Source organism: Myotis yumanensis, unplaced genomic scaffold (genome assembly GCF_028538775.1).
Source record: "Myotis yumanensis isolate MYYU_CA2020_CCGP unplaced genomic scaffold, mMyoYum1.0.hap1 SCAF_2, whole genome shotgun sequence".
NCBI lineage: Eukaryota > Metazoa > Chordata > Mammalia > Chiroptera > Vespertilionidae > Myotis > Myotis yumanensis.
This window is the reverse complement of record NW_027223753.1, coordinates 109677527-109688840: the sequence shown is the minus strand read 5'-3', so window position 1 is coordinate 109688840 and position 11314 is coordinate 109677527. Positions and strand designations below refer to the sequence as shown.

The window sequence follows — 11314 nt, the reverse complement described above, 5'->3', positions numbered from 1 at the left end:
CCAAACCAGAGTTCTTGGATGCCCAGAGGGTCCAGGAGGTCTGAGGCATCCTGGCCTAGGGTTGCTGGAGGCACATTTGGGGAGGAGCTGCCGGCTTGGTAGTGCTGTTTTTCTAGGGACTGGGGAAGAGGGTGCAGTGTCATGTGCCCTGAAAAAGCTTTAGTGTGGTGGGATGGGAGTGTGTAGTTTTGGAAATGTAGCTTTCCAAATGTAGGCCTGGGGTGGTAGGCATTTCCATTGGAGGAGAAAGGCAGTGGGACTGGCCTTCACACTCTTGGCAGTTGATTTAGAGGAACCCCTTTCTTAAGCTACCACCTCTTACTGGTCATGCAGTGTGGCCTTAGGCACCTTTAACTCTGCTCCAGTACAAGATTTGAGCTGAGAGAAGGAAGCTTGGGGAATGCGTTGAATAAAATGGCAACATTCTGAAGGGAAGAGAAAAAGCAAACATCTTACAAGCAAAAAGAGAAAAGAAAGACTTAAATCTGAAAAACCCATTTGTCCTATGTTATTCATTATATGAGAGGCTGGGGGTGGGGTGAGGGGTGAGGGGAGAGAATAAGACCTAAAATGGCTGCCTAGCCTGTCTTTCAACTTCTTCATCTAAGTAAAGTGAAAACAAAACTTTTTTTTATTTTGGTTAAGTAGACTTTTTTTTACAAAACTCTTTATCATTGCACATTAAGGTGGCAAAAGATAACAGGTAAGTAAAGGTACCTTTTTTTATTGGGTTACTATTACCATTCTTTGATGAGGGTAGCTCATGGTTCAGAACCTTTATCCACCATCATCAAAGTAAATTATTTCTTTATAGACATCGCCTATCTCCCATTAGTGTCACCAGGGTTGGGTGAATTAGGGAAAAGAAGCCAAGTGCCCAGTGTTCAGTAATACTATCCACTAAAATGAATTGCTATTTATACAATGTTTACAACAACTCCAGCTGTCACAAAGCAGGCACTTGCAATTTTCAACATCATCATCATAATTACTACACTTGATCTTAGCCAAAAGGCCGAGAAGCGATCATCATAATTACTATTGTAGAAATATTGTACTTTGTTAGCTGTCATAGGGGTTTCCTATCTTAGGCAACAGATCTATCTATATAAAAGCCTAATATGCAAAGTGTCCCCTTGGGAGTTTGACCGACTGGGAGTTCGATAACTTGCTATGATATGGGCTGACTACCAGGGGGCGGTGTGGAAAGAAGGAAGGCCCCAGCTGGAAGCCAGCAGACAGGGAAAGGAGACCCCAGCTGGCCGCAGGAAGGCCCTGATTGGCCCTGATCTCCAGCCAAGCCTAGGGACCCTACCTGTGCATGAATTTCATGCACTGGGCCTCTATCTATAATAATAAAAGTATAATATCCTAATTAGACAGGACATCCAAGTAACCTTCCAGATGTCCTTCCAGATGTCCTTCTGGACAAAGCCGCGGTGGTGGGGGCTGAGGCAGAAGCGGTTAGGGGTGATCAGTCAGGCAGGTGAGCAGTTAAGAGTGATCAGGCAGGCAGGCAGAGTGGTTATGGGCAATCAGGCAGGCAGAGGCGGTTAGGGGTGATCAGGCAGGCAGGCAAGCAGTTAGGGCGATCAGGCAAGCAGGTGAGTGGTTAGGGACAATCAGGCAGGCAGGCATATGAGAGTTTAGGAGCCAGCGGTACCCGATTGCAAGAGGGATGTCCAACTGCCCTGTGGGATTGGGCCTAAACTGGCAATCAGACATCCCCTGTGGGGTCCTGGAATGCGAGAGGGTGCAGGCTGGGCTGAGGAACGATCTTTAAAATATATTTTTTGACTCTCAAACTGTATAAACCATCAGCATTAAAACTTGGACAAATTACCTCTCTGAAGCTCAGTTTCTTAAATAAGGACATAATTAACCATCTCACAGACTTCTCAGAAATTGAGTAATCAAGTGCCTAACACCATTCCTGGCACACAATAGGTACTCAAAAAAGGTTAATTGCCTTCCCTGCCCCTTCCTTTTCTGGTGTGAATAGGTGAGACTATAGGTCTACACACAAGATAATTTTCCCATATTAATGTTTTAACTCAATACCACAATAAAAGTTGTCATCTTATACCAGCTATAAAGAACTTACTTCTTAAAAAAATACTCTATTATATGAATCACACAACCAGTAAAAAGCAGAATTGGAATTTCTACAAAGGTAAATCAGTTGTGATCTCATATGTTTTTCATGACATCATGCAATTATAAATGTATTTAAGGCAAACTATAGAGTCAAGTTAAATAAATACAAATATATGCATATAAAGTGTTACCTCACTGAACTATTAATGATTCACTTTAAAAGTAAGTATTGGACTTCTTTTCATTACTGGTATGTCTTGTTTTCAATACAGCACTCTGGGGAGTTGAGATACCTTGTCACTATCTCCTGTCCATGACTTTATACAAGCCACCTGCACCTTGAGGCACAAAGCTCCTTAGAATAGATTATTCTATATTATACTTTCTTGTTGAGGGCCCATTGAGGCAAATGGGAAAGGGGGAAGGAAGCATCTATACAGAACAGTGGGCATCCTAACAGTTTCAAGAATAGAGGAAACTGGACCAGAGCTTGTGTTGTCCACATTAACAGTCCAGCCATGGATGATGACACAGATGATGGGCTAGAATGTCTCAAGCCCATTTCTCAAATGGGCTCATTTGCTCCTCACCCTCAAATACCTCCCCACACACAAACCCCTGAGGTATTATCCTCTGACTTGCTGTAGGACATCAGGAGGTTAAATTTCACTTAAAGGGGCTAAACTTCTTCCCAGTGGAGCAAAGTACATTTATGGTTACACACCATTTGCAAAGGAAGACCCACTCTGAATTTGCTGAGATTTGTGAAAGAATTGGTTGGTGGCTTTTATGAATCTCTGGGCAGGTACCCCAAATGCAAACCTATAGTTTGCCATGCCAAGAGCACAGGCACAGTTGCTCTGAGAAGGAGCCTCCAAACACAGTCCTGGTTCCTCCAAAGTGAGAGGGGTACTCTAACTTGGGGGATGAAGGCAGATATTTTGATTGAGATTAGGCATTTCTCTGTGAAAACATCTAATGCTATCCCCACTTCCTAGCACTACTGTTTTGGTCAGGGCATGCCCAGGGACTCTGTATAAATGGGGATTCACAAGCCTATCCAGTCACTGCAGGTTTTGTGCTGACCCTATCACTCTACCTGTGATTTGGATAATTGGGCTGCAGGTAGTCTGATGACATGTAGTGACACAGTGTCCTCTCATCACAAGTGAGTCATTTTTTCTTGTGAGTGTACTACCTGTGTTTTGGCCAGCTATATTGGTGGAAAGTGAGAATAACAGGGTCCCAATCATTGGAGTGAGGTTGTACCCTCCCATAGCATCACTGGATTCTGCACAGGTGGCTTCCAGGTGCTTAGAAATAAGGTGGAATTAGATACATGTCTAAACACAGGGATTGTGCTGGCATTTGTATCTATAAAGGATATGGTGTAGCCAGTGACTTCCATGTGGTCTGATGAAAGGTGAAAACAGACATCTCTTGACATACATTTCTTCTCCATGCTAGTGGCTCTCCCAAGTATAGGAGGTTTTCTATGTCTCAGTGGACCACCGGTGCACTGAAGGGAAGTGTGAATACTACACCTCTAATCATGGGAATGGTTTTATACTCCCCAATCACTCCTCCACCTTTGTTATGGACAGGTAGGCTCCAGGTGATTGGATATAAGGAGGAACCAGTAGTGTGTCCAAGCATATTCTTCCTCTTGCAATAGCCATGCAGCAGCCAGATGGATCCCTGGTTATATGGCCAAGGCGACATATAGAAGCAGCACTGTGTGCCTTCCTAAGTCCATCTCTACATGCTCTGGATGCTCTGGATGCCTGTGAATGAGTGGGGCCTGGGGTAGACATACTGAACCCATAGCTTCCCCTACCCATGGGAGCTGTAGGACCCATAACCACAAGTGGTCCTGCAGATGTACCGGCAAATAGTGAACTACTGTTCCAAGTGTTAGGCATCCTGGTGGCAACTCCAGCAGTAGTAGATGTGTCTATAGAGAAAATACCTAGATTGTCGCCAAAGGCCAACTGGGTGTTGACAGTGGCATCATATGTGGAATATGGCAATTGTGAACCTGCACTACCTGAGTGCATTATGCTGCCTCTGACCGGCTTGGCTGCAGGAGAAGTTAGGCCTATTGCCTGTGCTGGGGCTATCAATTTTCCCAATAGTAAAAAGTTTTTAGGCTGCTGCCCAATTATTGGCCCAAGATGTGGGCTGCAAGGTGATTTCTGGATCCAAGGGAAGGTTTGAAACTTTGTTCCTTCTGTTAACTTGTTTTTCAGGTAAGTGGGTGGAGACATCAGCTGAAGGAATGCTTACCCAAAGCATCTCCTTACCCAGAGTCACCGGGTAATAATGTTCTCTGAATTAGGAAGTGCTATGGAAAATGGGGAGTAGTTCTCTGTTGATACCAGGGCAGAATGAAAAATCAAAGCCTGAGAAGGAGGAGTGGTGTCCATAGCACAGGTATCAATGGCAGGGCTGAAGTTTGTAGAGGTACTGTCTACTGGAGCTTGGTCACTGCAGAATCCACAAGGGTAGGTAATTCAGTGCTAACAGCATCACTGGAGAGAGAGATTCTCTTCTTCTGACTCTCAGAGGTCCCTAATGTGGGATGAGGAGCCAATGGCATGATTTGGGTAAGGGAAGGGATCCTTCAATGAAAGTGGATCCACACTGCAATGAACTTGGGAGAAGACCTGTATATGACAGCATGGCGAGGGAGAGTAGTGTCCATGTCAATAACATCAGAATCTAAAGTGGGCTGAGAGATCAAATCCACAGATGCCTTGGCTGTGCTAGTGGAAGGGACATCTGTAGAGGTGATAGCTTTGGCAGTAAAAACAAAGGTACTCGTAGAAGGGACTGAGAGAGGAGTGGATAAGGAAAAAGGAGGGGGAGAATCTGCACACATAGGTTTTGGGGATTCATTTTGGCAGAAGGGTGGCTGGAAGAAGAAGACTGCAGTTCTAGGAGGTATGGGGAGGTCAGAAATAGGAGATGTAGTTATAATTAAATGAACAAAGCTTCCATTGTCATTAAGTGGAATTCCACAATGTGATTAGAATTAAGAAGAAGAAAATCAGTGTGAAAAGCAAGAGGAGAAGGAGAGACTGTATGTTCTTTCCTGATCAATATTTGGTGTCAAAGTGGAGGGACAAACAGGTTCTGGGGCCAAATAGGTTGGCCAAGTTGGTAGTAGTAACAGGGACCTGCCTAGTGTGAGTGGCCAGGGGCAGGGTGTCCGAAATCTCCAAGCCAGGAGGAGAGGAAGAAGGGACAGGCTGAGTGGCACTGCAGTCAGCCATGACCTCTGTTTTACCCTCCAAGATCTTGTTACACTGATTCCCAGTGTTCTCCAAGGTGCCTAGGTTTTTGTCCATAGCAAGGCAAGGCAGCTTAGGAGGTGGGGGCAGCTCATCTTGATCCCACAGCAGTGGTGGCAGCAATAGCAAAAGTGGCATGGAAATTTTGCGTTTGCAGGGCTTCCTACTGGCAGAGGTCAGTGGAGAATTTCTCCTTGATGGGAGGAGCATCTCCTTACCCAAAGTTAGTGACCTTGGAACTCTGGGCAATGTTCACACAGAGCTTCCTCTATGGATCTCTCCCAGAAGGGAGCAGCATGGGATTGGGTCATACAGCACTGCTGCATCTTCATCAGGCTTCAGAGAAGACAGGACATGTCCCTCAGGGTTACATGAGCTGGTGACTGCCTGGCCTTCGGAGGAGGAGAACATGGGAAACATCTGGATGTTCCCTCTCAAGCTATCTTGTAGGTGCTTGGGATTGAGGTCCAGAAGTGAGGACTCCTTTATGGGCCTAGATGTCAGTGGTGGATCCCCACTGCTGTAGGTGCTGTTCTTGTCATTCTGTCCATTGGTCTCTACATGATCCTTTGTTCTTTTCCACCCCTTTTGGGGACTTTTCTTGGATCTTCATCTCCATCTCCTTCAAGGAAGTGGATGGTACCTGAAGGTATTGGCTTCAGAGCCTTGACTACCTGATCAGGTGGTGAACTCGAGAGAGTAAATTTGTACCCTGGAGTGATATTTCTGGTTCTCGAGTATCCACACATCATGGAATTAGGGGCAGATATCACAGGCTTCTTTAGAGGGTATTTTCAGTTCACCAAGGGCAGGATCCGCAGAGGAGGGCACATGGCCTATGGGATATAATACCACCTCCTCAGTTGGGTGTCAAAACCAGATGGTAAAGGCACAGGAGCTGGTGAAACAGCCTGTAATCAGGGCACTGAGGGCAGGTGCAGGGGAGCAGGGTGGTCCTGGCCAGGTGGAACATCATCATGGGACAGGGAAAACTACGAGGTGACAGCTACCGGACAAGTGACAGCAGCAGTGATGACAGACTAAACAAAGCAAATTGTGCACCAAAGGAATCTGAGAATAAAGTAGAAACTGAAAGGACTTCTCCTTTGCTTTGACTCCTTTCAAGGTCTAGGACACACTGAAGTAACTTCAGCGAGATGCTTGGGACATCTCTTTGGACATGTCATAGAGAAAAGTGGGCTCACAAGTCCAACACAATAAGAGAGGAGGTCAAAGTCAAGAGGCAGGGCTCAACCTCTGGCCAACCCCTTATGGACTTCCTGCAGTAGATTGCAGGTATTTGACACAAAATGAGCCACCACATGGGGAATATTCTGAAATGAGGAGGCCCCAGCTTCCAGAGCTCACTCTACGGGGGCACCTTCCTGGGGTCTCAGAGGCCAAAGTCTGCTCAAAAGCAGTGCCAGAACCACCCAGATCTTGCCCATCTCTTCCCAGCTTCCCTGTGAGGCCTGGAGTCAGGTACAATTTCTCCATGGCTACCACGGCCACCAGCCTCATCAGCCAGAGCAGAAATGATTTACAGTTATGATATTTAACCATAATTCTTTGATATTATTTGAGGAGAGTTTACTAAAGAACAATCGCTTGATTTTCGTTGTTTGAACAACAAGATAATGATTTCTTATAGGAGCTCTGAAAAAGATCATCACATGTCAGACTTACTTGAAAACGATAAATTAAGGTCATATTATTTCCATCATATTTCCCCAAAGAGAACAATTTTTATTAAGCATATTATTTATATTGGGGCTTCAGGACAATAAAAGGGAATTTGGACAAGGATATTTCAGGAAAATCCATTTCCTGATGTTTCCTCTTAAATGGGAGTAGATGGATAGATAGATGCTTTTTTAAGACATAGAATGTTATCTTACTTGTTCTTATAGGCAAAATAACATTACATGATAAGTGGATAAGATAATTTGGCTTGGCGGAAGCAAACCTGTTGAGACAGATTTATTTAAGTTAGTTAACTAAATAATTAATATAATAGTTAATAAAATATTTTAATAATCATAATAACAATTAATATTTGCCAGGTGAAATTACTTCTAATTTGACAATTTTTTAACTGTACCTAATTTCTCCCCTACCCAATAAACCAAGCTTCTCCATTTCCTTAAAGCACATTATTTCTTCAACTGCTGCTCTCTGGCTTTTGACTCCATCATAATGACACCAGGGGACAGACTGACATTATCTCATAAGCCCCTCAATCCTTTCTATGGACAACTGATAATTTTTCAACCTTATGTTAATACTGTGCAAACACATCATCACAATAAAATTCCACTCTCACTTCTGCCCAGATGCCATCACCGAACACTTCTTGGACAAAACAAACAAACAAAACAACAAAAATCTGAAACTATCATTACCCATCATTCCTCAGAAACTATTCTTAAGGGGGGTCAATTGGGAAAAAGGAGACATATGTAAAAATTTAGACAATAAAAAAAAAGAAAAAGGAAACTATTCTCAGTTACTAGTAATTGTGTAAGTGCAAAAGACATGTTTCAGTCCTTACCTTCTTTCAAGTCTCTACAGCCTTTGACACTCTTGATCATATGTATGTCTAGTCTTCCACAGCTTCCAGACAATTCATTCTGGTGGTTCTTTCGGTACCTCTTAGATCATCTTTCTTTTGCCCTTTTCCTACTCTCCTCATCCTCTTGCCATCCTTCAAATGTCCTATTCCTCATGTCTCTTTTCTTGCACCTGATATAGAATATTCTTAATATGTGAGCCCCTTGAAATTTGTGTACATGTTTGTGTGATTTTTAACATGCACAACTTTTATCACATTCTCTAAGCGATCAAGAATCCACTCAAAAGTTAGATTTTCTGTAACTTGTTATTCCTGAACAATCTCATCCACTTATGCTTCCCTACCACCTACATGCTGATGACTTCTAAGTGCTTTTGTCAGATTTTACCATTCCCAACTGAAAGGACCACAATGATTTTCATCTCTTATTCTTATATAGGCCCTTTAAGATCTAGCCCTGACTGTCTCTACAGCCTCTTGTCTAATTTGACAATTTTTTAAAGTGCTAATCTCCAATCATGTTAAATGAACATAGGGGTGGGCAGCATTGGATGGAATTTCTTGTAGTGACAATAAACCAGTAGCTGACAACCTGTGTTTGAATGCTCTCACTCCCTATTTTCTTGTCTTGCTTGCTAATAATCCATTGTAATTCATACAGAGTTAATGTGGGAATACACTTTGTAATTCCTGGAACTCATTAAATTAATATTTTTCCCTAAAATAACTTGTGTCTCTTTGTTTTAGGTTCCTTTTCTTTCTAGCAATGTATCAAAACCTTTCTGCAACTGATGACTTCCACAATTTCTTGGCATTTATTAGTTTATTAATTTTGATATTTATATACATTTATTTAAATATGATTTCAGGTGAAACAGAAAGTAAATGTTTCCCTAGTATGTCATCTGAAACTGAAAATACCTGTTGATTTTAGCTTCCAATATCGCCATAGGAAAAAACCAACTTTGGCAATAACAGATATAACATTCAAGGTTTCAACTTTTCTTGAACAATCACTAAGGTTTTAGGATATGGTCATCTCTAATGAAAAAAAAAAAAAATACTTATTTCATAGAGGACTTAAGGATTAAGGTCAATAATGGACATGAAAATGCTTTGTAAAGTTAAAAGGTCTATAAAATGTTTTGTCATTATTTTATTTGCTGCTTTTTCAACTTCATCTGACTATTATTTATGGCATTGCTTGTGTGAGAAGTGCCTTCTGGTTTACTGTTTTGAAAATCAGACTATATTTTTCAATAGCTCAATGAAAATGGCATTTTTTTTTTTTTGTGAAGGTTAGGGTGAAACCATAAATGGTTTTTTACATCTATCACTTTACAATATTTTCAGCAATTAAATTACTCATGTATTCTTCCTTCTAGTTTCATTGAGGACCTTCTACCAGCCAGATACCTGACATTATGTGTTGGAAAACATTTTATATATTTTAAATATTTTAGTCTTTGTGGACCAGACATAGTTTTGGTGGCTTCTCTTCTACATTCTCCTTCCACAACCTTTCAAAATGTAAGAACCTTTATTAGCTCACAGGTCATACAAAAACAAGCTGAGAGACTGCTCTGATCTGTGGACCATTATTTACCAATTTCTGCTCTACATCTTCAGTGAATACAAGAACATTTTTAGCTAATTACTTATTTGAATCAATTTTTGGTATTCCTAATCTTGTCTTTACTTTCTTACAGTCTCTAATCAACATGACATCCAGAGAGATCCTGTTAAAACATGTCAGATCATATCACTCAAATATCTTCAATGGCCTACTCAAAGCAGAATACTAAAATCCTCAAAATGCCCCCATAGCCCTAGCAATCTGGGCCTTCATTTTCTTCCTAACTTCATTTCTTTCTCCTCTCCACTTTGCTTGCTCTGTCCTCCAGGCATCTTTTCTGCTCCTTGAATACTCCAGGCACACTCTTACCTCACTGCTTTTTCCATCTGACTGTTCCCTCTGCTTATAACATTAATTTCCCAGATGTACTCATTGCTCTCTCCCATATTCACCTTATGATACTTCTTAAGTCTTATCTCTCCCATAAAGCCTTCGTTGATCACTTAATTTCATATTTTAACCTTCTCCCACCAACTAACAATTTTGATCTCCCTTCCCTGATTTCTGTTTTTCTCTACTACTAATTATTTTTTCCATTTATTTAATTTTTACTTATATATTTATACTTATTATATATTTTTGCTTATTTATGTTTGCCTTCGCATCCCCTACTAGAGAGAGAATGGTTGTTCATCTGTTTTGCTTACTGCTTTATACCTGGAACATACAGTTTTCATACTGAAGAAGAGTGCCTGAAATTTGGTAAGAGATCAATACAATTCATTATTATTATTATTATTATTATTATTATAATTTAATCCTCACTCAAGGATATGAATGAATTGAAGACTGATGAGTTGAGGAAGACAAGTTGTTGGGACAGGTTACTGCCAGAAGCAATATTTGGAATTCTCTAATATCTAACCTAATAAAGATTTTTGTTAATTTAACTAGTTTTAATGGAAGAACTGGGAACTAGTTTAGAGACACACATCATTAAGATTTTTAAGTACATTCTGTAGAGTTCTTTTTAAGTGTGTATGAATATTATTGAAAATACTAGAGGCCAAAAATTTGTGCACTCGGGGGGCAGGGGGGGGTCCCTCAGCCTGGCCTGTGCCCTCTCGCAGTCTGGGACCCCTCAGGGGATGACCACTTGCTGGCTTAGGCCCACTCCCTGGGGGATTGGGCCTAAGATGGCAATCAGACATCCCTCTGGCAGCCCAGCAGCCCTCGGAGGATGTCCACTTGCCAGCGGGGAGCAGGCCTAAACTGCAGTCGGACATCCTTAGCACTGCTGAGGAGGCAGGAGAGGCTCCCACCACCACCACTATACTGGCAGCCATCAGCCTGGCTTGTGGCTGAGCAGAGCTCCTCCCATGTGAGAGCGCACTGACCACCAGAGGGCAGCTCCTGCATTGAGCGTCTGCCCCCTGGTGGTCAGTGTGTGTCATAGTGACCAGTCATTCCCAGTCCTTCTGCTGTTAGGGTCAGTTTGCATATTACCCTTTTACTATATAGGATAGAGGCCTGGTGCACGGGTGGGGGCTGGCTGGTTTGCCCTGAAGGGTTTCCCAGATCAGGGTGGGGGTCCCGCTTGGGTGCCTGGCCAGCCTGGATGAGGGGCTGATGGGTGTTTGCAGCTGGTCACACCCCCTTCAGGGTGGGGGTCCCCACTGGGGTGCCTGGCCAGTCTGGGTGAGGGGCTGAGGGCTGTTTTCAGGCTGGCAGGTGACTGAAGCTCCCAACCTCTCCATTTTTTCTTTTCTTTTTTTA

The 11314-nt window shown here is 42.5% G+C and overlaps 1 pseudogene; it reads right to left on the bottom strand.

Annotated features, from left to right (window-relative positions):
• Positions 1 to 903: 903 nt before the first annotated feature.
• Positions 904 to 1027, bottom strand: LOC139004797 (U2 spliceosomal RNA; annotated as a pseudogene).
• Between the last annotated feature and the right edge of the window lie 10287 nt (positions 1028 to 11314).